General features: G+C 36.2%; 1 protein-coding gene across 3 annotated transcripts in view; it reads left to right on the forward strand.

Annotated features, from left to right (window-relative positions):
* Positions 1-27910, forward strand: part of Antp (homeotic protein antennapedia) — a 100101-nt gene that overhangs the window by 56032 nt on the left and 16159 nt on the right. Inside the window, exon 1 of one of the 3 annotated variants that reach the window (XM_018515510.1) lies at positions 8520-8951. The exons of 1 other annotated variant lie outside the window; for it this stretch is intronic. The gene's annotated coding sequence lies outside the window, so the exon portion shown is untranslated. Of the gene's footprint in view, positions 1-8519; positions 8952-19687; positions 19791-27910 lie in introns of those variants that run through there. One more of the 3 variants, XM_018515512.1, reaches the window with a different exon arrangement.

Below are 27910 nucleotides of genomic sequence, written 5' to 3' on the forward strand. Positions count from 1 at the left end.
GCTTTTATATTTTTATGGCAGTGAAAGTTACAAGGGGCGAGACCGTGAAGGTATTCCCTTAAGTTTCACTGACAGTCGGAAAAACAAATTCAGCATAAAAGCGAGTTTCACTTTCGTTTCACAATTGTTTCATATAGGCAAAACTGATTCTTCGCGGAAGAACCAGAAATGGAAGAAAATTTGGAGACACAATGTTTCTCTTTGTTATAATCATTATACATCAGATTTTTTGTAACAAACTTAGGACTTTAACAAAAAGCGAAAACGTTAATAATAGTGGCGTAATAAAATGATTTATTCACAGAAAAAACGCTACGATTGCCACAACCGGAAATTAAGATAATTTTGGTCCATCAATATATTTGATTGTGATAATCGTAAGATGGACATATCTTAATAGCCATAACCGTTAAGATATCCCAATCTTACGGTTATCACAATCGTACTATAATTCTTATAACAAAAAAATGTATCGATAGGCGACTTTTGGTCGTAACGTAGCTGTTTGTTTTTAATGTTGTTAAAATGCATCGCACGCACGTGTCGAAAGTGCTTAATAAAAATCACAAGAAAAAATATTACATATATTAACGATAAAAGATCGATTAGTATTTTACATACATATATGTTTATTTAAAATTTTAAATATCCATAAAACTAAGCAAAATTTGTAGTTGATATTTAACAAAAGTTAATAAACTGCACATAACATATTGCGCTCTAAATACAATTTGAGATATGGATTTTTTTTTCTAAAAATGTACTATTTTTCTATTTTGCGAATCTAGCGTGAATTCCATAGCTATTGATATCACTAGTCGCGAGTTTTCACGTAAAGCGCCGCCCATTCCACGAAATCGTGCACGTGTGCAACGCCGGATTCAGCTGCCTCGTTCGGTTCAGGAATGAATTATCGCCCGTTCGGGGCTGAGCTCTTTCATTTCCAGTCTACGCGGTAGTCCTATCCTTTTCTCTCCTCCTATCGGCCGAGGCTGCAGACAGCAACGCTTTTTTCTCATCCCTCTGCGCGATACCTCCCTCTATTCCTCTCTCCGTTTTCTTTTTCAATTTCCATCAGAGATATATCGTATCATTTTTGTTTCTCTATTACCTTTTATATGCTTGAATAATTCCTATCTGTATTATTTGTTATGCACGTTTAATTTAGAATAATCATGGATATTATTTATGCTTTTTGTTGTCAATAACATTTTTTCTAAATTTTACAGATATGTGAATTTATTTTATTTTATTTTATTTTTGCAAAATTTTTAAGATTTAGTATTTACAATAAACAATTCATATATATAATTTGTGTTGTTATCAACACTTTCATGTTAAATTTGACAGTTGCATTATAATATAATCTTAAAAATATAGTACAATGAAAGGACTTTATTATTTTCGCATTTTGCAAAGTTTTAATTTTGCTACAATTATTATTACGAACACAAAAAATAATCATAAAAAAGTTACAATACGTATGTATACTATAGGATATTTGCACTTATTAACACAGTTCTTTGATTGACGTATTTGAATTACTTAATTTGTATTATATGTAAGCCTTGAGGAAAACTTTCTAATTATTTTTCCGATCTGCGACGTGAAACCAATTTTCTCTTTGAAACTCATCCGGAGATTCGTCAATTCCTTTGAGAATAGCTGAGATAAAGGGCAAAATTCATCAGATCCAGCGAAGCAACTTTCATTTTGATATTTGTTCCTGTCAGAAAAGATCAGATACACAAACATACACATACATATAAAATTGCTGCTGTTACTAAAACTATAACCCCTTAACCACATTCTACATCAGATTATTTTCTCAATTGAAGTTGTACAAATGTATTTTTTAAATTAATTATTCTTTTTTGTCATGATGTCAATTATAACCGTTTAAAAATCCCAGGATTTAGAGAATTTTAATTATCTATTCCTCCGAATATTATAAATTTCAAATGCGTACCCGTATGACATCAGTTAAATTAATTTGTTAAAAAATCTAAAGTGAAGTGCAACAATCTTTAATTATGTTCACATTGACTTTTTATGTATATCTCATATACAGTTCAAAAGACAAATTTTTAATTGTTTAAAAACGTTTTTGGAAGGTAAATCTTTCGTAATTCATTCAAAGAGAAATGGTATGTAAGGGTACTGGGGACACAATCAATTGGGTGTTTTCGTTTTGAACCGTGCTCCACGATCGAGGATGAAAGAAGGCACGAGGAGGGTAAATTGGAATTCCGCGATGCGGAGGATGATGCTGCTCCGGTTGGCTGGGACGAAAGGGGCATGTTGGAGTGCGAAAGAAGAAGGAAATCGACGGAGGAAAAAGGAGAGAGAAGAAGAGTAGGGAGGAGTAGCATCCAAGGAATATTTACTGCCATCTTCTCCACCACTTACCCACAGATTCACTGCCTGAAGTTGTAAACACCTCTTAACTATATGGAGATAGTATCTCGGTTTCCCTCCTCGTGTGCCCTAAACTGTTACGTGGGTGTTGCGACTATCATTAATTAGATCATCATATGATTGCAACATGATATTTTTCTTAATCCATGTATCTTATAACTTAAACACAATTCATATACATGAATTATCTATAATACGGAGGGACGGAAGCTGTTACATTTTTTTTTGTTATAAATCAATTATATAATATAATAGCATTGAACATAAAATACCACAGTTAAAGCATTCTCATTTTACATCGTGATAATCATTTTAAATTTAAGTACAACAGTATTGTTAAATCGATTTTCGACTATTTAATTTGCATATTGTGTATGTTATATTTGTTAACGCTAGAACGACACCGATCGATTTGCTGCCGCCTGCTTGTAGTTTAGCATTCACCTGAACAAACGGTTTACATATTCATCAATGCTTGGATCAACATTTGTCGCATGGCAAAGAAATTTCGCATTTAAATGACCTTGCCTTGTGGCAAGTTGAACGCGGCATGGCGGCTTCTTGTCCGTCGTGAAAATGTGACGTTTCGTACGTGTATCGAGATATATCACGATTTATATGTTCTGAACTTGACTCGCTTTCAAAACCGGTTTTGCGTTCCTCCTCGCTTGATCGCGGATTATTCAATCGCTAACTGTTTCCAAATTTATATATACACCAACTTTCAGCAACACTTTTAAATATAATTTATCAAAGACTCAACATCGCAAAAAAAAATGACATTAATTTATCGAAAATATGTAATACTACCAAATATTTCAGAATAGATTTAACATAATTACTACATAAGAATATTGGAACACATATTTACTATTTCTATGTAATATAAAAATGTATTTACTGTACGTCTACATTATATACGTAATACTTCTTAAAACGTTAATGTTTCTTTAATATAATTAATTTTGTGAATATAAGAACTATGTGCCTCAAGGGAAATTACGAAAATAGTTAAATATGATAAATAATAGTCGTTAGCATCCATATTTTAATGAGATTATTCATCTCGCAAAAATAGAGCGTGCGCTTTGCCAGCTAAGAAACGGCAGCAGCGAAACAATGAGCTGATGCGCTCTCCGTGGCTGTAGATAGCGGAGACGTGGAGATATAGAACGAGAGAGACAAATAGAAGGAGACGGTGAAACCCACTAAATCAATACTCTGCCATCGCTCCAACTCTGGCTCATCCCCTCACCTACCCCCTTAGCCCACCCCCGAGTCATCAGCCCGCTTCTCTCTCCCGGCGTCCTCCTTCACCAGCATTTCTCGGTTCCGTTCGTTCCACGCCACCCTTCGTTCCACCCCCGTCACGCTCTCGAAGCGAAACTTCTCTGGCTCCGCTTCCATGGGTTACTCCCGCAGAGAGTTTCCTCTACCATAGGGCTGAATTCTCCCTTATGTGTCAGTATAATCTACCCGATACTCACGAGATGTCGGTGACGCGTGAAAAACGTATATTCGTATATACATTACACATAAGCATTCTCTCATTTACAGCTATTTTGTTTATTATTTTCTTGCGATTATGCTATTTTTTTTGTAAGAAAAACAACAAACATTGGATGTTCATTTCGGTAATCTTGAAAATTTTATATTTGTTTTATACCTATGTGTATTTTTTATGTTGTAAAAATAAAATAGAACATCTTGTTTATATACAATATTACTACTTTACAATAATTAGTTGGATATATTAGTGTTTAAAAAGTCTATATAATTGGTCTATAAGTATATTCGGTTTTATATTTTGTAATTTTAAAATGCAATTCTCGTAAAATATTTTAGAAGCGACTGTCGACGAGCTTCACTCTGCACGGATAACGGAAAAGCGATATCGCCACGTTGGCACGTAGACTGCAGATCCAAAAAGATACTTGCATGGAATTTTAATTCAAGACTACTTGAAAACGATGAAAACTCTAACAATTTTAAACTCTTTTATGTTTCGTTGACGATAAAATATTTTGTATCAATTGCAATTTTATTGCAGATAATATCGAAATCATTCACAAAATAGACCACAATATTTTTCGTTCATATGATGTTATTTTCTTCATATTTTCAGCAAAATATATATTGAGCAATTTTTTATGTATAGCTTTTTGGAATCTATAAGTCTACAGCTATTCATTTTCAAAAAATATTTAGTAATGTGCTAAAATTTGATGCGAAATACGAATTTTGTTTTATTTTGCGCTAGAATACGACAGAAAAAAAAAACACCGATAGTCAGTCAATTATCGGATAACAATGAGATGGCAAACAAACTTCATTTCTTCAATTATCACGAAACACTGTTTATTTCACGCGGATATTACGCACTTCATCAACAAACTAGGTCATATAGTTCTAGTAGCATACACTCGCGCGACCATCCTGAACCATTTGCAAACGAATGCTGGGTATATCTACGATCGTGAGATCGTACAACTAGCTGCGTGGCCTATAAAAGAAGTAGAAGGAGGAAGAGATTACTGATTGTGAAAAGGGGCCTGCGTATGGGCGTTTGCGTGTATGCGACTGCCCAAGACGAGGGTACAGTAGTAGCCCCAATGCGTCTGCAATCGAAAGCTAACTGGACAAATAAACGGTTGACTGCTTCACACTGCTGACGATGTCGTCTCCACTATTGATGGCGACTTCATCATATCCTGACTTAATAACGTTGGAAATATATGTACAGCAAGCTTTGTCGTAAATTTTTCCAAAATATTATTCTTGTTATTAGTAAAATTAATTTTTGAAAAATCATTCTTCGAAGATATACAGTAATTTTTAAATATATAAATTATGTCGGTCTTTTTAAAATCGGGTTGGTCGCATATATAATATAAACGGATGTTCAATAAGTAGCTCAAGATTTCGATTAATAACCAAGAAAATCCTGCTTTACTTGCTGCTTTTAAAAAGAATATCAACAAAAAGTCCAATTACACGGCCGGCAACTCCTGCTTTGTTTCACGGCCGCTGCCCGTTGGTTTATGCCTTCCCTCTCTTTATCTACTTCGCTGCCGTTCTTTAAATTTCTCTCGTTGTTTTTCTTTTCTTTCCTACCGACGTGCGAACTTTTGCTGCCTTGGTAGCTGCCTAGTTTGTGATTTCTCGATGTTACCTTCCAACGTTCTCAGCACTCTCTACAACTTAGTGTCTCGTTAATTTCTTGCGATCCGTAAGACGATTACCGCACTTGTCCGAAAATTTAGCGTTTTCGATGTCCCTTAAATCTCTCGCAGTAAGTTAAACTTGCAGCTCAGCGTTCCGAAAATACGTACATACATCATAGACTCGCGTTCATTTCTTATATACAGTTTTTACTTAAGAATATAATTTTGAAAAATTTTGGCACATAGTCATATCCATCATATAATTAATTTTAATTGTAAGTAAGATATTCCTTTTTAAGCAGTAATCTATTTAATTCTACGATTACACAAATTGTGATGATAATATAAGATTCAATTTATCAAGTACGATTAATACCCTTGTAAATAACGTGTAATAATAAATAGTATTTCAACGGAAATACAAAAACCGCATTTAATATTTATAACGTAACATTATTTGTATGCACATTTTGTGTTCCGTATGTTTCACCGCAGCGTGCAATAGCTGTTCAGACTGTGTAACGTCATCAATTACCATGTTCCGTAATAAGTCGTAATTGAATAATTAAATTCGTCAAATTTCGATCGGATTTATTATTCTTATTGACAACTACTATCATGTCTCGTGATCCGTGTATAAAAAATAGACATTTCAGAGTATCAATTTGAAAGTTTTGAAAGATAAACGAATTTTTGTGGCAAGTTAATTATTTCAATAATAAAAAAAATAAATATTGATATACAGATAACATAAGCATAATCCAACTAGTGCATGTCGTGTGTTTACAACGCATCATCCTTCCGAAAAAATATTTGAGCATTCTATCCGAGATCCGATTCGACGCTGGTAGTCGTCTGATAGGATTACGACTATCGTTGAAAGATTGACGGTCGAATCCGTCAGCCGTTTTCTACAGCATGGACAGACGGATTTTCTGCAATTTTCTCCACGGCCCTCGGCACTGTAGGCCGTGCACGTTCCGAGGTTCGAAAGCTCGGCATTCAATTCGAATCGCGTACGTTTGCGGTTGATGAAAGCTTGAATGAGTGGCACGTGGATACGTGGATGCGCGCGAGCATGGTGGTATCGTTAGCGTCAGTGATGCTATTTTGAGCGTTTCTGAGGATTAAAATTAGTCGAACGAAGAAATAGATTTGTGATAGATATAGTTCTTTGAGTTGGCTCTCTCTCAACCGAATACATGCACAATAAATTAAATGATTAAACGTAATTCAATACCTTGACGAAAACAACTATCGTATATCATCCTATAATACGAAGATAGAAGACGAAATATATTATGTCCCAATTTTAATACGCATTGGACGTCATCGTCACTACCATTAATCTCAAGTCTACTGTTACAATTCTAATTTAGGACATGACTTATCACTTGTTCCAAACGTAATAATGCAAAATTTAAGACTTTTTAAATTCATTCGGCATTCATCTTCGATATTATATGAAAACCGTCTAGTTGGAATAACGTAATGAGAACGTCGATGAGGACGCAGTCTACCCGGTCTACCGTCCTTGTTGACGCAGAGAGAAGCTGCGTAATAACTGTATATATACGGTAGATATGGTATATATGGTAGATAGCCTCGAGAGTGTCCCGCGGTGCCCCTCGAGTCTACCCGTGTCCCGAGTCCCGAAGACGGACGCAGGGGAGAAGGGGGGACGTTGGTGGCGGTGCTGTACACAACCACTGTATACCACCACCGACGCTAGATCACGGGGGCGTCAAGAGAAGCGAGAGCAGGCGGTAGGCCAAGGGGAATACGGGTGTATCGGGGGAGTGAAGCTTAACGCATGTGCACAGGGCGCTTCGCGTCGCGGCGCTCCGGTCCCGCTGCTCCGGAGGCTGCGAAACCGAGCGGGCGGAATTCGCGGATCAGAGTCGTCGCATCTCTCGCTTAAGATATACATCACCGCGGCACCATCCGCGGTTTTCCATGGGTATCGGCGAGCCGAGAACCGTCCCGACGCTGGCCGACACGCACCAAGCCGCGGTTAGGACTGTCAATCGTGGACGAGATGCTGCGCTCGGAGTACGCCCGGTGACGAATGATAACGTCCGAAATTACGATCTTTCGTGCGACGCGACACACGTGCGATACACCTTTAAGTGCGACAACGACGAGTCCGGAGGATCTGCCGTGACGAGACGACCGTACTCCGATTTGGCACGACTGTCGAGTACCAGTTAACAGAACCTGAAGGATCGATGTTTATTTTCTTGGTACTGTCTTTGAGAAGGCTTCCAGGATTATTCTGCTTTAACGCAAGCTGCTGAGGCGACATATTAACAAGATCGTCGAATCACTAGAGGAAAGTGTGATATCGTGAGAAGCTCCTCGCACATATAAACATTCTCATTTGTTGGCGATCCATACTGCTTCATCATTGATTTCCGCGATATATTTTAAATACTGAAACGCCGAAAAAATTAGTTTGGATATCGAAGCTCGACTTCGTGGTAGTACCAAAGAAATGTTCCAAGACTACGTTTTACATTGTAGATCTTGGACGTTGTGACTCTTATAGGTCGATGTTGAATTGCAGCTTATTAAATACAGTGCACTGTTCATCGGCTTTGCGCGAGCATTCTCCTCGTTATGTCGTGAAGAAATCTGTTCAGTAATTCAAGCTTTTATCAGCAATTTCATCCGAGTGAAAGAGTTAAGTAGATGAGGATAATTTCGAATGGTCTAATCCGCAATCTTATGTTGCGCTAAGTCGGTTGCTCGCTTATTTTTTATCGTTATTCATCAGCAAACAGCTCTGTCAGCTAATAAACTATTGCGATTTGGCAATATCTTCTCAAGACAATCCGAGGACGTAAGAACTTGAAGCAGTATCATTTGGAACAAGTCAGAGTATCAAGTACCGTAAACGTTCCAAGTATTTCGTGTGACTCCTCCAGTTCGTAGGATTGTGTGCAAAGGTATCGCGAAGGCAAAGTGAGGAAAGGGTGATGGTGAATGGACTCACATGGTTACTCTATCCAATAGACAGTGAATCTGCTCGAAGGACACATGGTTCGTCGACGGTGTTGGATTTTTCTGATCCCACGCAGTTTCCGATTGTACCTGGCTCGGTGACTGTTGGCGAATCTGTTCGCTCTTCGTGGACAAAGACTTCCAAGAAAGTGGTGTGTGAAGGGAAGTACCAGCCACGACGGGGCCCAGCGCCGGGGCGGAGACAAGGCCCCCGGTGCAGGGAAGAAGCGAGGCAGGGGAAGAAGTCGAGTTTAGCGTAGCAGCAACGGCCCTGAAACTACAGGGGAGAACAACTACCCCCTTGAACAGGGGGGAAACTAGAAGGCGACCTCGCCGACGGAGGCGACGGAAAAAGAAGCGACGGAGGTGAGCGGATAGTCAAATGGCTTTAACTATATCTTGAATCGTTATTAAACATTAACGATAATATCGCAGGAAACTATTTTATTGAAATATCAATCGTAGTATGAATTAAATTTGAATTTTTTTAAATAAAGAATGCAATTTTTAATCGTGTTCTATTAAAGGAAATTTATGATATTAACTTTTTGAACATAACAGTTCGGTATAACTCAATAATTTAAAAAAATCAAGAATGCCGGAATACAAACAGTCTAGCTTATTACCATCAATTTTCCATTAATTTTCTGTAAAATGTATGTGTCAAAGCAAATAATAGAATTATGATAAATCATGAAACATGTAAGAAATGACGGTAACATTTTAATTAATATCGAATTATATAATGCTTCGAGTGTCAAATTACAAAACCCATAACAGTCGATCAATGATTCTGCGACAATTCGTTATTCATTTCCGCGTATTCATCAAAATTTGCGTGACTATTGATAAAACCCGTGGACGACCAACTAAGTAATATCTATTCCAATTTTTTCGAGAAATTTTGGCTGTCTTTTCATTGTCTAATCATTTTATACTAAATTAAGTAGAAGAAAAAATATTATATACTTTTAGGATATATAATTGTTATGTATATTTCAATAAGTATATAACTGACTCTGATTTTGAAAAAAAAAATTAATGAAACAAAAAGAAAAAAAAACCTCTCAATTATATAGAAATATCCAATATTATGAAATATACAATTATTCATATTAATCTCATTTAGTCCCCATTAATAAACGAATCTTGTCACACACAGTACAACAATCAATTTTTATAAATGTATACATTACGTTAAGTAAACTGAAGCAATTTGTGAACAAGATCAGTTAGTTGAAGATTAGGTTTTTGATAAGATTAATGATGTAAAATTACGTTTTCTGCGAAAGCCCTGATCAAGTCACGTATGAAGCGTGGAATATATCTGCACCGCTTGCTTGAAACGTTTGGTAATTCGCTAACCGCTCTTAAGTGTAATTGATGATGCAGTAGATTTCAAGGCGGCTTGTGCGGTCAATGCAAAAAACGCAGATTCCAATATTAAGCAGTTTATCGAGTTTCTTATAGCGGCCTGATTGCCGGTCCTTTAAGCATTTAGTCCTGGCATTCTACAATGTGCCTCAATTTCGTTTTTCTTCTGGTACAATAAATTTATCGACGTGTCGATCAGATACTTTCAAGACGTACAGTACGTGAGAAATTTCTAAAAAAAAAGTCTAGAATATTTTCTTTTATTTTTTAATTGGCCTAAACAAGGAGGTTTTTGTGACAGTTTTTTTATAAATATTATTACGTCGGTATATTATAATTTATTATCTTTACTTTTTAAATGCTCAAAGATATACACCGATTTAAACTTGTCAGTTATTCTATACATTTATATATATTATTTCTATCGAAATACTTTATAATGAAATATAACGTAATTTATTGATAAATAATGTATTATAATTCGAAAATTATACTGATTTTCAGAATTTATTTAAGACGTACATATAAAATACTTATCTATTCCATTTAAAAAATTAAAATTTAATGTAAATAGTTCTAATAAATAACAATTCAAATTAAGATAATAGGATTATCAAGCCTCGCAAGATGTCGATAGCTAAACGAACTATTTATTAATATTGTAAATACAATTATTACAGTGAGATGTAAATCTAAAATATTAGTAACAAACGTTTCGACTCCTTAAATATCGGTCATCATTAATATAAATTTGAAACTTGCTATCTAATTATCTTCCAAATATGAAGCGCCTAATCATACATACAAAAAATTTAACGATTTAAACTAGATATCGTACGTTAGCATATATTTTTTATAGGGCTTATCTATTTCACTTGGTAGTACCTAAGTAATATAAATATTAATTATATTATGCAAATTTGTTTGATTTCTGTAAAATTAGAAGAAAATCGTACAGAACAAATAAAAGCAAAGCTCAGTTAGTGGAGTGCAAAATTAAGTTAATAATATTTAAAATATTAAAAATACAATCAATTTCTTATTTACAATCGATCACGTATCGGCCTAGGAAAAAATAACGTCAGCAATAACTAATATACGACACATTAATGTATTTTTTTTCTGCATCTTCAACTGCCGACATTGCGATATTTCTCTCTCCCTGTGTTATTTTTTCCGCTGAAACATCGGCGTCAAAAAAGGGCTTGGGGTTCTACGCCGATAGAATTCTTATCCCTAAAAGCAACGACGCTGGTTGGCCGTGGTTCCCCTCGCTCGCATTACGTCCCTTCCGTTCACGAATGAAGGGAGGAGGAAGAGGCAGCCAGTACAGGGGCAGGCAGGGGGATCGTCGAGGCAGGAAATGAAGGGAGTAGTCTGGGGTGATAGGAAAATTTGATGGAGGGTGGCAGAGTGACAGGAGGAAGGGGCCGGGGGAGGTGGACGGGGGGGAAAGGGGACGGGGAAGAGAAGAGGAGGGCTATCAATGACGCGTTAGAACACGTCACGCTGCGCAATGCATCTGCCGCCATATGCCGTCATATATATTATCCTGGCGATACGTCAATTCGGCCGCTGATCATTATACTGATTACCGCAGCACGCAAACTACTCCGCATGTGTGGCCGTTCTCATGAGTCTGTTATTAATAAGCACAGTTTAACTTTCGATATCGGGACATCAATGAGCAGTCGGGTGAGACGAATCACTTGTATTCAAATAACTTCCGTACTATGTGTTGATCTCATCAGTCAGTCGCTTAGACTATATGAATAAGTTCCTATATCTTCTTGAAAATAAATTATCTAGTCGAACAGTTTTAAGATAATTACTATTGAGGAACAAAGAATATAATACTTTAAAGAAATGTGAAAAACGCATGGGAAGATCTATAGGACACCAAAAAAAAAAAAAAATAAATTGCAAAAGGAAAAAGAAGAGACAAGAAATGCGGAAAAGAAAAAGTTCAGACGAATACCAGCCTAAGTCATAAATTTTGATATTATGTACGATGCTTCGGTTAGCTAAGAAAAAGGGAAAGAGAGAAGAGACATAGCTCGCAACGTTGACGCAACCAACAATGTTCTCATGAGATTTTAACTTTCTTTTTTCGGTCTACAATGACGCAAAAGTTTCCCCGATTTCTTTTGGACAAGTAGGAATATAAAGGACGAAGTTAATATGAAAGAACAAGCTCCCATGTATCCTTTGACCTTGCTCCTTTTCCCATTTCACTTCCTTGCTATTGCAGTCTAAAATCGATGAGAATATAATTCACAAATCTCATAAATTTGCTCGTTATTAATTAATGACTAACGAAACAATTAGTAATTAATGTTGAATCGATACCCTATTTATGTAGCCTGACAGAAACGATTAAAAAATTTACATTAGTTACACGGAAAAAAAATTTTACTTGTTTCAAGAAAAAATTATTTGATTCAAGAAAATAATTTTCTCAAATAGTCCCTACCAGGCATTTAATTAATTTATGAAACAATTTTCTCGTTACTAGTAAATATTTTTGGTAATCAAGAAATTACTTTTTGAAATAAAAATTATATTTTATAAAAAGTAATCAATGTACGATTTCTAATACTCATGTCATAAATTTAAGAAAAATGTTCTTTTATTAACAACAATCAGATTCAAGTAATGACATTTATTAGATTTAATAAAATAATTTTCTACTGACAATAATTGTGCTTTTATTAGAACAACAAACAAATTTATTGTAGCAAGTAATTAATTCTTTCAATCAATAAATTCAAGAAAATGTGGTTACTTGAAACAAGTAAATTTTTTTTTCTGTGTATATAAAATTTGGATTACGTACTGATAATATTATTATCTGTATATAAATTAATATGGAATAATATTTTATTTGAATTAACCCTTACAGTACAAAGTACAATTTGGTGCCACTCCGTCCAAACACGGGTCGCTAGAATCCGTCTGTTTTTTTCAGAATGATTTAAAAAAATCTCTAAAAATTATCCAACTACTTTCAATTTTCTAGAATAAATATTGAAACTTCATTTTAGAAAATAATAAAATGTATAATTTATAATTACCCAAAGAAACTTGCACAAACAGGAATCGCTCGGTGATACAACTAGTAACCCAACCTTGTACGGTAAGAGTTAAAGATAGAATTTATATTTATTTTATGCTTTACAAAAAAATATTAGTTGTTTTTTAAAGAATCATTCTGTGTAAAATGTTATTATGATTCTTAGATTAATTAAGTCATAAAAGTTTATATATATTTTTTATTGTTCTTTTACAATTTATATTATTGAATATTTGTTAAATGAGAGAAGATGAAATATTTGAGAAAATAAAAAATTGAAGAAATTAGTTTTTAGTCATCAAGAAACATTTTTAACTTTCTGAAGGAAATATTTAATTCTATGTTCAAAAATCGCCCGGTTATAGCGGGTTTGCGGGTTCAAGGTACATTTTTATTTTGAGATAGAGAGCGAAGCGTATAACACGCAGCCGACATCCCTTGTTATTTCTCCTATTTTCCGTTGCGATAAATCACGAATGCCGACGGACGGACTAAGGAAGTAGGGCCAACAGAGAGAGGGGGATCTCGTTTTGCCGGACGCAAAACCAAAACCATAGCGGCGGAGATTGTCAACATTCCTGACAATTTATAGAAGGAACATTTTTAATTTAAAAAAATTATTATTCATTTGTGCAACAAATTTGATCGTCAAATATAAATTTGGACGAAAGAAACTAATGAAATTGCTAGTTCGTCGATCCGTTATTATAAACATCCCTATTAAACGTGATTTATGAAATAATTTTCTAGCAAATTTTGATCGTTGTCAGCAAGTGTGCGCGATAGTCGTGTGATCGATTTCGTCGCAACTCGGTCGCTATTCTCCGTAGTGCAATTAGTGCACCATACATCACGCGGATAACAAGACACGGCGCCCCGAAGGCGTCGCGTGGAACGCGCGGAAAAAAAAAGAGAAGACAGTGGGAACAAAAGAGGGGGTCGAGATGGTAGCGACGTGCCGCTCATCGTCTCGAACGACGTTCTTCAAGAACAACTCCTAACTTTTTCTTGGTAGAAGAGGAGAGGAGGCGGAGGATAAAGTCTCCCCTCATATCCTTGCTTCAGTCGCTTCATCTCCTTTCTTGATTTCTCTACTCTACTAGTTTCTTCTCGGGGATACGCCGTTGTTGCCAGAAAACCCGCACGCCATTCATCTTGCGACATCGGACGAAAATAACACGAATTTAAGAAGCTCACGCTCGTAAACAATAAAGGGGATGTGCGCTCCCGTTACATAATAGCACCGTCTGGAACGAAGGAACTGTCTATATTAGAAAGTGGTATCCCTCTATTCTAGGAAAACTCAATTAGTTCTCGAACTCACTTATTAGTCTTATCCGTCGTTGTAGAACAATGGAAATATGGAACAATGAACATATTTGCTATTAGTTACTAACATTCATACTCAATTTTATGTGGAATAATGTAAATGAAAAAACAAATTGCAGTACGTAAATTAATCAATAGTGCAGCTTGACTAATTTTAAGATCAACGCTCTGATAATTTTGAGCGAATCTGTTTTTGCACTTGCATATACTGCAAGAAATTAAAAAACTAATTAACAAAAATAATTTTCTATTACATTTTCAATTTTTTCATCAATAGCGAAATTAAAATGCTACCACTGCACATGATTAGCTATTTTTTTCTTGCACAGAATTGAAATATGTAACTTTATTGCATCACGGAGATTAAGCTATACAAATCTGAACAAATTGATAATTGAGAAATTTATGACTTTAAATATTTCCAACAACATTATTCTATTATAACAATTAGCTATATTTTTCCGTGTAAAGAATTGAAGTGCAAAATTGTATTGCACTTCACGGAAATTAAGCTATACAAATTGCCTGAACAAATTGATAATTGTCAAATTTATGATATTAGATATTTAATCATTTGACAATTATCATGTAAATTGATTATTACATTCTTAAACAGGAATAAGAGCATCTTCAATTCTATTAAAGAACCAAGGGAAATACAAAACGTACAGAAGAAGAAAGAAAAATGTGAGGATATCAACAGATTGAAAATACAAATGAGAAATGAAGAAATACGGCAAAAGTGCGGATAGTTAAGAATATGTCAGAGCACGTGGCTCAGAAGATCAAGAACTGGTGGAATACACCTGGTGTGTTCTCATGAATTCGTTGCCGTTCCTCACACATCTCTTCTCCAGTTCTCCCTCCCGAACTTTACACATGTAACTAACAACGTTCTGTGTTCAGCGCGTCTGGGTCCTGCGCAGGGTGCCGTGTTGAGCTTGTTGGTTATGCTAATGACATTCGCATGCATGTGGGCTGTAGTACCGTGGTGGAAACTCATGCACGGGCACAATGCCGTCCCGATTTGTTACTACAAAAGTCACGAAGCGTGACGTAACGGCGCATTAAACACACCGATGTCTCAATAAGTTACGCGATCTCAATTGGCGACCGAAATATAATTTGTTGTTTAAACGAGACGCAATCTACGTTAAAGAAAGTCATTGCATTTTTCTTTTTAATAACATTTATATATGCGTGTAAATTATTATGCGTAAAACTAATATATAACTGGAAATATTATTTCTTTTATCAAATTTAATATATACATATACGTTATATATGTGTGTATATTAAAATACTATATACATTATGTGTAACGTCATTATTAATAATTATTTTAAAACGTCGAAAATAATTTTCAATTGTTTCCAAAAATTAGACATGAAGCTATTGACAAAATGCTTTTTTAAGTCAAGCTTTTCGTATAACATCCGAAATCCCCAGTGTATTCTATCTATTATTAATTAGCCAATTTGATACGGTAATGATCGAACTACTTACATTAGATGATTGTGCTTCGTAAGAGAATCAGCGTAATAAGTAGGCCGTGGGGAGTTGTAAGGATACTATCAAGTCCTTTCCTCGATATACGACCACCATTTCCAACAATTGAGGGTCCTTTTGGTTACTTCGTGTTCATATATATGAATTATAAATCACGTTTTTCTCAGATTTCTCAGCGATTGGACAATTGAAGTCAATTTTTATCAGATTATAAAATTCATTATTTAAAAAAATTTTTATTACAATACATTTTATTAACATATTAAAGTCAATTTTATTTTAATTTATTATCGATTTTATTTCCAGTATCAATCTAGGAAATTTTTATAGTTTACAAAAATGTCATTCATTCTTCTACAATTATTTGATTGTTGTTGATTATCGTTAAAAATCGATTATAAAAATATATAAAACACTGAAGTTTCTTTAGAGGCTCACCAGCGTGTGGCAAAGAGATTGCACATATTAACGATCGACCCTCGATCAAGGGGCAATTATTTTCCAACTCTTCTGAAATACCGGAACGTATCGATCGGGTTGATCAACGAATCAGGAGGAGCGTATGGTTGATGTGCGTGCGGTTACGTTAGAGGTCGGCTGTTCGAAGTTCGTCGGCAGGATATCATCTACGGTACCTCTCTCGTTCCTCTCGAACAACGTACAGGAGGGAGCGGCTACGGAGCAGCATATAATTATCGGTACCGTAATGGCGATCATAAGTCATGGGCGCTTCTCTCCCTCACCCGGTTCCTTCTCTTCCCTGGTTGGGACTGCGGGTCAGCCTGCGGGCAGAGAACGAATGCGGATGAGAAATGGAGTCGATTGGATAAAGTCATCACTTCGCCGCGCCGCTCGGACGCAGGCCAACTCCATTTTCTTTGAAAAAAATTTCCACCCTCCGTAGGATCTCGGACAAATCTGGGAACGATTCGAAAGATTTCTATTAATAAATGTTACATATGAATTATGAGAGAAACGCAGTATTTCATTTTATTGCGTTAAAAATGATCTTTAGTAAAACACTTTAGTATACCTGGCTGAACGCTTATCTTCCGTCTGCAGAAATGTATTATTAAAAGTATCAAAATTCATTTCATTGGAGTGTCGAATTTCCGAATACTTAAATTTTTCATTATATCACACAATTTATTTGATATTTTATTATTTTTTTATTTTGTATATATCTTTCCACACAACTTAAACGAATTTGCATTAAGATTAATTACAATCGATTAGTATTAACATGACGTATAATTTGATTTTGTAAATGTCTCGCATATATAAGGTCAAAAGTGACGGCCATGTTAGCAAAGTCACATTCTTCGTTCCTCGCTCACCAAAATGTCAGCCTCGAACAATGGCGGACTTCATCGGTCGTCAATGACAAACCCTCGATTCGAATATGTTGATGCATACATATACATCTTCATTCACAGGCATACACACGTATTTCGTTACGATACCTGTTCCTTGCTGTCGAGTCGGCCCTTCGACCACTGGCTGTTGACATTCTTGCGTTTCAAAGGGCAGGGACTTGGTCACGCGTCGATATTAAAGTAAATTGTGATTAAAAAAAAAATGTTTAAACGTTTTATATAGTTTAACAAATCCTTTTGCGAAATTTGCGTGCTACATTAGTTGAAAGCAACAATTTTGTGTTGCTATATAGAGGAGCAATTTTTGTTACCGTTGCTACGGTGGGTGTTCACGCTTCGATGCGAAAGTGGGGTGGTGGCAAAGGAAATGGATAAAACTGAAACTGAAATAGAAGAGCGGAAAGAATACTGCAGAGAGGATGATTTCGAGCTTGTGGTGAATAAGAATTATGATTCGTCCACGTTAGTGGAAACGAAGAGAAGCCAAGTTTTCTGAGACGTCCGTATGTATTTCTCGTATTTTTGTGTCTCTCAAACATTTCCTCTTATATCCCCTTCTTTTCCATTTCCTTCATTACCTATTTCCTTTTCGCGCGCAAAATAAACCAAATAAAAAACGTACAATTGAAACAGAAGTAAAGAAGTAGCCAAACGATATACGGCTTATGAATCGGATTGTATTAATAGCGCAATATTCTTTAACGTAATTTCCATTCCAGCTCGTCGATACGAGCTCGTGTTACTTTCGCTTTCTGTGCAAGGCACATAGTTCCTCGATGTTGTCACAGTCTGGGGGGATTGTCCGAAGAGGGATGGAAGAACGACTAGTCAAGGGAAAGAGCCTGTGACACGGAGAGGGAAGGCGGGGGTTTCGTCACGATGGGTGGGGTTGGTTTCAAAGGGGCTTTCGGGGTGGGGTGCGCTGACAGCTCGACGCTCTCGTCCGTTCCATGCTCGACGGGAGGATACGCTTCTCTGCACACATTCACGTCCGCCCGTACACGCGCGCACACGCACGCGCGATGCTCGCGGAATTGGTTAACGCGTGGTGGATATCCCGGCGTTCCGTCGCCGTTCTGTCCCTCTTTTTTCTCTCTCTCTCTCACTCTTTCTCTCTCGCCTTCTCTGTCGGTTCCTCCATTCTCATCTCCCCTCTCCCCGGCACGCGTGCACGTGAACACGCACACGCATAGTTCACGTCTGCTGTTCGCTTCTCCATGCCGCGTTAGTCACGTTGTGTAGTCTTTCGTTTCTGTCTGTGCTTCTGCGGAGTCGAAGGCCCTGACACACGCCGACTCGTGCGGGCCGCATCGCGCGTACGCGAGCATTCGAGACGTGCGTTTCGCTGTCATCTGTCGCTACGATCGAGAGCGCGAAGCCTTCGCGGAGTCAACGCGAAGTGAAAGTTCTTCGGAAATCGCGATTGTGTCGTGTTGAAAAAAAAAAAAGTGCAATTGGATATGACAATAGCCTTCTTTTTTTCCGCGTGTACGAGAGATCCATCGTCGTTGATTTTGCAAATCACGCGACACATAACTTGGCGCGTGAAAGAGTAAGCGGACGAAGAGAACGCGCCAAATTTGAACAGTACGATTGTTGCGCCGAGGAGCGCGAATGGTGAAATCAAACGTGTTTCACGAGTCGGACGCGTAACGTCGAATACAGTGAAAAAGGCGTGTTTGTGCAGTTGGATGCGAAGTGATCTACATATTAATTAAATCATTAGGAAATTCTTCTGAATTATAACCGCACACGAGGAATTGAATATTTTCGAAAACATAACTGTTTGCTATAATGCGGACGGTATGAGAGTAAAGGAATGGACGTTAACTAATTATTTCGAAGAAGATCACTTAAACGAGAATGTTTCTTCTCATCCAGCAAACTGAGAGTGCATCCGAGAGTTACGAATCGTTAAATCGATCGCATTCAGTCGACAATTGCTCATTTTAAATGAGCGAATCGCGAGTAGATCGTGACAGATAATAGCGTTTTATTAGAAACTCGTATACTTCCTGGATTTCGGTCGGCAACCAAGCCGTGTATTCCAGAATACGCCGCGTAGTCGGTCCGTTATAACAGCTTGGTGCACTAAGACTAATTATCGTCGTCACGCGGTTGCACCGCGATGTGAATCACCTAAATGCTGGCGCGAAATTCGCTCGGCGATTCTTACTCAGAGATTCCTCAGTTGCGTCGCTCACAATACGAAAGCGTGACGAAAGACACCGACAAATTGACACCTGTGTACACGTAATTGGCACCGTTTGCACAGTCTGCCCCGACAGTCGGTTTTTCGCGGTTGACAACGACGTGGAACCGATAAGGACGCCGCAACGATCGCGTCCGGTGCTCGTAATTGCCGGTCTGGTTGTTACTCGCGCTGCCAGTAATGTTAATTAGCTGATAGCTGACGCGGGAAGAGACTTGGTGCGCGCGCGGGAGTATGCATCGGGAAGCGATGGTGTGCGTAAGTCGCAGATGCGTGAATCGACGATCTTAGCCGCGGGGAAGTCGATGCGAAGACGGATCATGTGGAGAAAGGTACGTTTGCTTCATGCGTTATACTGATTGTGAGTCGTTTGTGAAAGATTGCGAAGCCACAAAAGTCCACTTGACCACGACTACTTGACTGTTTAATAAGCTCTGATCGTTCCTCAACAATTGGAAGATTGACTGTTGCAAGTAGTTTATCGATCAGTCAATGTAGTGCTCAATGAACCACTCCTGGCACTCCAATTTGCAATTATTCAACCTTCGAATCTCTCAAAGAAGCTGCCGTACGTAGTCACCTTACAGTTATTTAGTCACATTTAGGGGAGTTAGCTTGCAGCATTTGGAACGTGAAAATAAATGTCCCACTAAATGCGATGCCTTCGTATTATCACGGATTACAATCTTAAACTCCGAATACTTCAGATCCGGAAACCGATTTTGTTAGTGGAGGCGAGAAGAACGCACAGGCAACTCGGTAGGAAGAGCATGACAGGTCACTCGGTTACCTGAAGAGATAAGAGAGTCATCTCGTATAATAGTCGACCTGGTCTGGCTTTCCGGTTTTTCGTTTCGTCACGCACGCAATTCTCTCATCGTTCTATCAGGGAACACGATGGCGATCAAACGATAATGCATGGTGCTAGGTGATCTCGATCCTATTATAAACAAAATCATTGATTGAGAAATTTCAAGTATTTCGCAAAATGACTATTATTATAACTGATTTATAATTTTATCTACTTATACACAAACACACACATACACATATATTGTATATATACATACAGCAATATGGGACATTTCGATATGATATTAGGACTCTAAGAATATTTAATGAGCTACGAATCCTTCGATGAAGGAGTCACCGACAAAGGATTAATTTCCTATCGTAGATAATCATTTTTCATTATAGTAAAAAAGATTTATACACGATTACGAGGAATTCAGTAACATGATTATCTTCTTTTCTATACGAGTTTTCTTGTTTGTGTTGCCAATTTCTATGAATCATGATGTGCAAACTATTTTTATTTGAATTTATGAAATTTGCTTTATCTTTATATTAATTTTTATTAATCCAATTATGGATATAATTTAATTTACTATATTTAATATTAAATCTTATAGGACTGCATATGTGAGAAATTTCAAAACACCTATAGAACTACAACCTATAGAACTAAATGCCTTAAACGGTCTAGCTGGATCTTAAGTGCTTGTATAATTCTGTGTGAATTATATACTATGTATGTAGTCTTTTAAAATGATTTTTCGGTCTTGAAATGTAAACTCTACTAAACTACCGTGGTAATACCGAGTTAAATTGACTAGTAATTTAATGCATTTTTATACATCTTAAAACTTAATCTTTAATTTATTATATTTCCTTTTTATATATATTTTTTTTTGAGGAGAAATATTCTCTTAACTTTTTAATTCAAATTCATGTCAAACGAATAAAATGCGAAGCCGCGTATTTAATTTAGATAATTTCTATTTTTACCGCGTTTGGAAAAATGTGTCAGGATGTTATTTCTTTTTCTGAATTAAGTTCCATATATTTAGCCTGTCTACCTTTTCAGATAGCGAGTATAAAACCCTATAGTATAGAGGGATGATTCGCGGCACCGCGACGCGACGGGAACGAAAGACGCTTCGCTGCGTTTCTGATTTACTGGCTGCGCAGGTATGAGGTTAGCGACATGTAGTGTAAAAGAGAAGCTTGGTACAAGCGTGAAGAAGAGCAGAAAGCAAAAGGGGTAATCCTATACGGACGGACGCGTTGGTATCATACGGTTTAAAACGGTTGTACCGTGTCATCCTACAGTTATGTTTGCTTACAATATATTATTCATCATATATTCTATAATTTTAATATGCAATAATGTTGCTTTTAATGTAAAAAATATTGTTAGTGTCATAAACCAAAAGCTGAAATCAGTGTCTTTTTGCAATTCTAAAACTAACTTTATGTCAATTAAAATGCAATTAAATGCATAATTACATTATAAGTTATTAAAACAAATTCCAGAAGTTTTTGATGATGTGAAAACTATATATTTCTGCATAAATATGAACTTTTATTTATTTATTAGTTTAAATAATCTTCAATTAATATAAAACATATGCGAGTTAAAGTTATATATTTTAAAATAACTATTATTTTTAGAAATGATGTTACTCTAGAACGTATCTTCCTTCTTTTTTCATGTTTTTTGAACTTTGCTCTTCTCTCGAAGTTTTTGCAAAAATACATACATCAATAACGTGAATTGACTATGTTGGGACGAAAGGGTCGAAAGGGGTGACACGTGGATCATTGAATTACTTTGGGTGCAGAATGATAGACGTTACGCGATACGAATGATGTTTCTAATGACGCCGTGCGGTATTTTCAAGCGTGATAAATCACAGCGGCGGCTCGTAAACCATAAGGGAGTCGATATGTGTATCAATGTGGGCCGAGGCGCGATGATGAAGGGGGTATGGAAACGGGAAGAGACGATGCCCACGCTAACGTTATACTGCGGTATGAATGGAACGCTTTTGCGGAGGCTGCCTTATAGAAGGTGGTTAGCGAAGATATTTATTACCCTTTGAACGGTTATCGGCACGCCGTACAGCATTCCATTGTGAAAAATTGTCAGCGCTTTCACGAGCGCGAACCGTATTCTTTTCGCTTCCCGTTTCTTTTTGAAGCTCGAGGCGAGAATGGTGTTCCGTGCAATCGCATCAGAGATATTAAATAAATCTGCAAGTTGCATATTATTTCTAAACAAGATATTTTTAAAACATTCGAAAAATTGTGTTCGAGCGAGTAGAAACATTTAAGAATAAGTCATGAGTAACCCCCCTTAAAGGAAATTTCTAATATTTTGAATAGTCTGTAACGAATAATTTATAAATGATTTATTAATGTTGATTATTGTAACGAAGTCCATTTAATTAGAAGATTAGTTGTGCACATTTATAAATTACCGTTTATTTTCAATTGCCGTGCGAAAATCAAATTGCCCCGCACCATATATATTGACCTTCGCCGCTCAGGGAGCAGCGATTATCTCCCACGGTCTTCCGATTTAATTAAGCACGAGCTTTAGCTTCGCCCTTAACTTTCGATATTAGGCCCGCGGCGTATCTACTGGATCGACCAAGTAGACCCGAACTCTCTCGCCCACACACGCATACGGCGCACATATATCGCGTGCGCATCTTCGCGACTCCGAGTAAATCGGTATAGGCAATCTCGTTCCCAAACTCCGGGGACTCCGCAGTGGGGTGAGCCACCCTTTGTTCGCAGCGTCGGATCTACCGGGCTTTCAGGCACCCCGCCATCCGGCAATCCTCCGTCGCTGAGCGTCGCGACGCTCCCTACCACCCATCGCTCTATCCTGCCCACTCTTCGTGCATTTGCCCCTACCTTTCTTGCCGTTCGCTCGAGGGTGTCTGCCACGGCCTTTGTGCTCTTGTCAACTTGTCAAACTACCCCTACCTTCGTCCCCGATAGCATCCAATACCATGTCCGTACCGCCTGTCCCTCTACACCTCCGGCCAAATCCTCGATCTCACCCTCTTAGGACGGTCACCCCACCTCGAGACGCCTTCTTTTTCTCTTTCTGTCTCCTTGCTTGTTTTTCTTTGCCTGCCGTTTGATTTTTGCGTTCGAGACATCGACCGTGTGAGGTAAGAGCAGCTGCAATTTCCGCCTTTCAAGGCGTTCTCCACAACAGTCTCTCTCAACAATCGTAGCGAGTTTTTACTCACAAGTTTTACGAGATGTCCATTCATACAAATATATAGATGGTTAATACTGTACACAGATCTCTATTTTTATATCTCTGCTTTTTAAATGAGTGAATAGTATTTTTTTTTTTCAATAATTGTTAATATTTATATAGATCATATAGGATTAGTAATATATACAATAGCGTTAGAATTTTATGAATTGCATATAAGAAAGTTATCTTATTAGTTTATTATTAGTACATTTATTATTAATACATAGACATGGTTTTAATCCCCTATATATGATAATTGCGAGTGCTTACTAACAGCCGACCATTATCATCAGTAATTATACGCTTATGAAGATCTACGGCGTAATTCCGAAACAGACTGATTATGCTTTCTATGCGGATGCGCGGTATCTATACGTGATCAAGATTTATGATAAGAGTCGGTTTCTTATTTCCTAATTGTATAATATTTATGCACTTCTATTTTTATCTTATCGCGAGAAATGTGAACATTACAAGGTTGAAAGTAGATACATGAAAGCTTAAATATTTTGCTTGTAATGATTATTATTATCATATTGCCACATGTATATAATATTGTTATAATTATAGCGTTACAATTTGCTTATAAATTAATGTAATCTTTACCAAATGGTTTATAATTATCTCATTTTCTCTTATCGTTTTTCTTATTACATCTCTTTACTGCATTTACGTGATAAATCAATCATTACCTCATTATCATTACCTGATCGCAGCCGATATCGTTAAAGTTTAATCATTGTTATTTTCTAATTTAAATTCTGAAATTTCTTCATACAAAATTTTTTATAACGTGTATTGTGGGAATGAATTTTAATTAATAAATTTCGATTCGCGCGAATAACTCACAGGAATAAATAAAAGTTGTTTCAGCTAATTTTTCCCATCTCAAAGTTCATTAATTCCGATTCGTTGTCGCGCCGACGATTTTAATTCGAAAATACGTCGCGTATTTTCTCGGCTCGCAGCCGTAATATAAATTACATCGAGATAATTTCAAAGTTGTGCCGACAGCGTCGGGTGTCGTGGCCGACGATGCCAAAATTTTTCAGTAGACTCGGTCAACTCCCGTTCCGCTGTTTATTTTGACATGCTAACGTTGTAGCTGTATACGTGCCGTATAGTTTATTTCTGTGCTCATCATTCCATGTTTCCTAAGTTCGCATATTTATGCGTGTCATTTTAACTCAACGTTCCTCTCGATTCTAAATCATAAATTATCCTAAGAAATAATCAATTTGATGTATTTTTTTATACAAGAAGAAAAAATAGTTAACTATTTATTAAAGTTTACAATATTTTATCTCCATTCTCGTTTTCTACATGTATTTCACTTGGATTACGATTATACGTGTGTGTGTGCGTGTGTGTAAGATGTTTCACCGTACGGATGAGTAATCACAATCCTTTAATAAATGTTGATCGTTCAACACAATAGGTACTTTAAACGATGTTCTAATAGTTTTTGGTGTGAATGAGATTTAAAGGATGTACAAGGCGTTACCGAAATTTCTGATGCGCCATGTACAAGTTATCTGTGTTGAGAGCAAAGGAGACATACGGTGAACAAAACTTCAACCCAGGATGTGTTCGCCAACGTCTTGAAGGTGCGAGTGTGTTGGTTGATTTATAGGGTGACGTCAAAACTTTGTACTCTCCGCTGTGTCTCGACGGCCTTATAGATACCTCTTCGCGCTTGCGACGAAATAAAGGCACGGCTTCGTAATTTCGAGTTCGCTGTCGCTATTGTGCATACAGGCACACCCAGTTTGTGTGTATATGTGCGTATATGTGCGTATGTCCTTCTATTTTATATCGATAGGATAATTTATTATATTATTAAAGATTATAATGATTGTTACGAATCATTAAATATATAATAAATATAAATTGAAAATTATTATAGATATTTTCAATATCCATATACAAGCTCTTTGTTACCTTATCTTAACTTATATACATACAATATACATAAACTTTAAAGCCGTGTTATAATAAAGGGTTCCCTTGGTGTTATGTAGTCACGTGCAGCTCTCGTCTCATCGGTCACCCACATACGCGTAAATTATAAATTATCCGTGCGTCTACTTTTCCCATGTTGTCCCTCCGTAAAGTAACTAGTTTGCATCATGAATCTTGATTATCTAATTTAAATCAGGGAAAAGTATAATGTCGCGATAAATGAAAATAATCCATGTTATAAAATAAACTAACGATCGATTACAGATATTTAAGATGTTAAAGAAATGATTATTATATACATATTTACTGTGCATATTTTTATATTCAGAGTGATTAATTTGTTGATCCGTTAAGATAACTGGAAAAGTATATTGAATTTCGAATAAATATCTAATTTTTTATAGCCTTTTTTTAGTTCTCTTTTAAAAGATCGAAATATATCAAGCTATATATAGATGAATATTTAAATAATTTATTTCATTCAATAACACGTTATTTTAATAATTCAGTATTAAAATCATAGCGCATAATAGTTTTAAAATATGTTTATAATACATTTACAATTAATATTATACTAAATATTGTTCGTATTACATGCAAAATTATACGCGTAACATTTCACTTGGAAATTTAATTTAGTTCCGTCGTATGGACATATGATTATCTACGTACATTTGAACCCGGCGAAACTTTTACGAAGTTCTTTTAAAAAACTTTTACCACTTTGCGATAGCATCTGGTTACGAGATAATTCAACCTGTGTTAGACCTACCGTTAATTAAGTGAAATCTGGAGTGATTAACCCTCGACTTCTGACTCAAGGCACTTCAAATCAAGAACATTTGCAGACTGTAGAATGACACTCTGGAATAACAATCTGTTCCCATTTAGCGAATCGTAAAACCGTTAACGATGTCATTTTTAATTTGTAAAAAACGTGTCGTAAGAAAGGCGAATAATTAACTTTTACTGGTCCGAAATTACACATGATTTTGCGCGTCTGCATTCAAAACGGTAATATTAGAAATTCTGTTTTGCGTAAAAAAAAGAGGTGATCTCAGAAATAGAGGATATTTCGCCCATTTTCAGACAGTTTTACGCAACAACTGACCATTGTCCCTTTTAGACGGACTTACCGAACCTTGACTCAAAAGAGAAAGCTAAATCTCTCGAATTCCAGTAAACGGAACAAAAAACTTTTGAATACCAAAAGATGTGAAAGTTACGACATCGTATAATAGAACTCCCTTGGCATCTTCCACACCTATCGGCAAAAATTGTTCAGGTGAATTGAAACTCTTGGAGTTGTAGTTGAAACTCTATAGTAGAAGACCGTAGAGCCGCAGAGGATGTCGAGAATTTCATGGAGAAAAAGCTACATAAAATTGTAAAAGTGTTTTTAATATCAATAGTGTTTTCATATTCCAATGTTTAACAGTATTTCGATTTATTGATTTTTATATTTCTCGACATACTGTTAATTGACAAATAACAATACAAGAAACAAGCAGGTATTTTCGTCATATGAATTATTTAATAATTATTTAATATGATTAATTGATTAATAGTTTGATATTATCAATATGTCGGGGATATATGTCGAAGATTTTTCTGGGCCTCTTTTTATATTTACGGATTCTTCGACGAATTCTGTGAATAATTCTGTAAGGGAAAAATGTTGAGATAAATATTAATTTTAATATTCAAACATTTTTAAACTTTTATTTGAAGTACACCATGTATGTGTGTATAAAAGTTCCTTTTACGGCGATTAATTTTGGGCCGATTTATAAATTAAATAGAGTTAAAACTTTAATGTGATCTCATAGTTGAATACACATATTTATAAAGAATGTATCTAATATTTGTATTACAATTTTTTTTCTCATATATGATTATCAAGTATTTGCAATTATGTTTAATGAATTCTGATTTTAGATTTCAGAGTATAATACTACTTACTTTTAATAATTTATGTAATTAAAACTACACTATATGTTAAACATGGAAATCAAGTTATCGAAGCACGTTTATCATATCATCTCTTGTATTCTTAAATCATTCGCTTGTGTTCGTCTTCACATGCATGTGTAACTTCGCAATATGGATATAATTAATGCAACATCACGTGAACGACACTAGCATATTTATATGAGAATTAAAATTTCAACAAGATGAAAATATTTATATTGCAGAACATTGCAGTACACATGTACATTGTATTATATCGGTACATCAAATATTACGCGATTAATGTAAATGAAGTTACTTTAAACGTATTTTTAAAGTGATATATGCGCGGCGTACATACATATGTATATAATATATGTATATACATATACATATCCAGTTTATGAACTTTAAAGTATGTGTTAGCCAAAATTACCTACAATGTTTACAGACGGCATTTTCAACTCGTATGGGCCA

Source organism: Trachymyrmex cornetzi, unplaced genomic scaffold, assembly GCF_001594075.2.
Source record: "Trachymyrmex cornetzi isolate Tcor2-1 unplaced genomic scaffold, Tcor1.1 scaffold579, whole genome shotgun sequence".
NCBI lineage: Eukaryota > Metazoa > Arthropoda > Insecta > Hymenoptera > Formicidae > Trachymyrmex > Trachymyrmex cornetzi.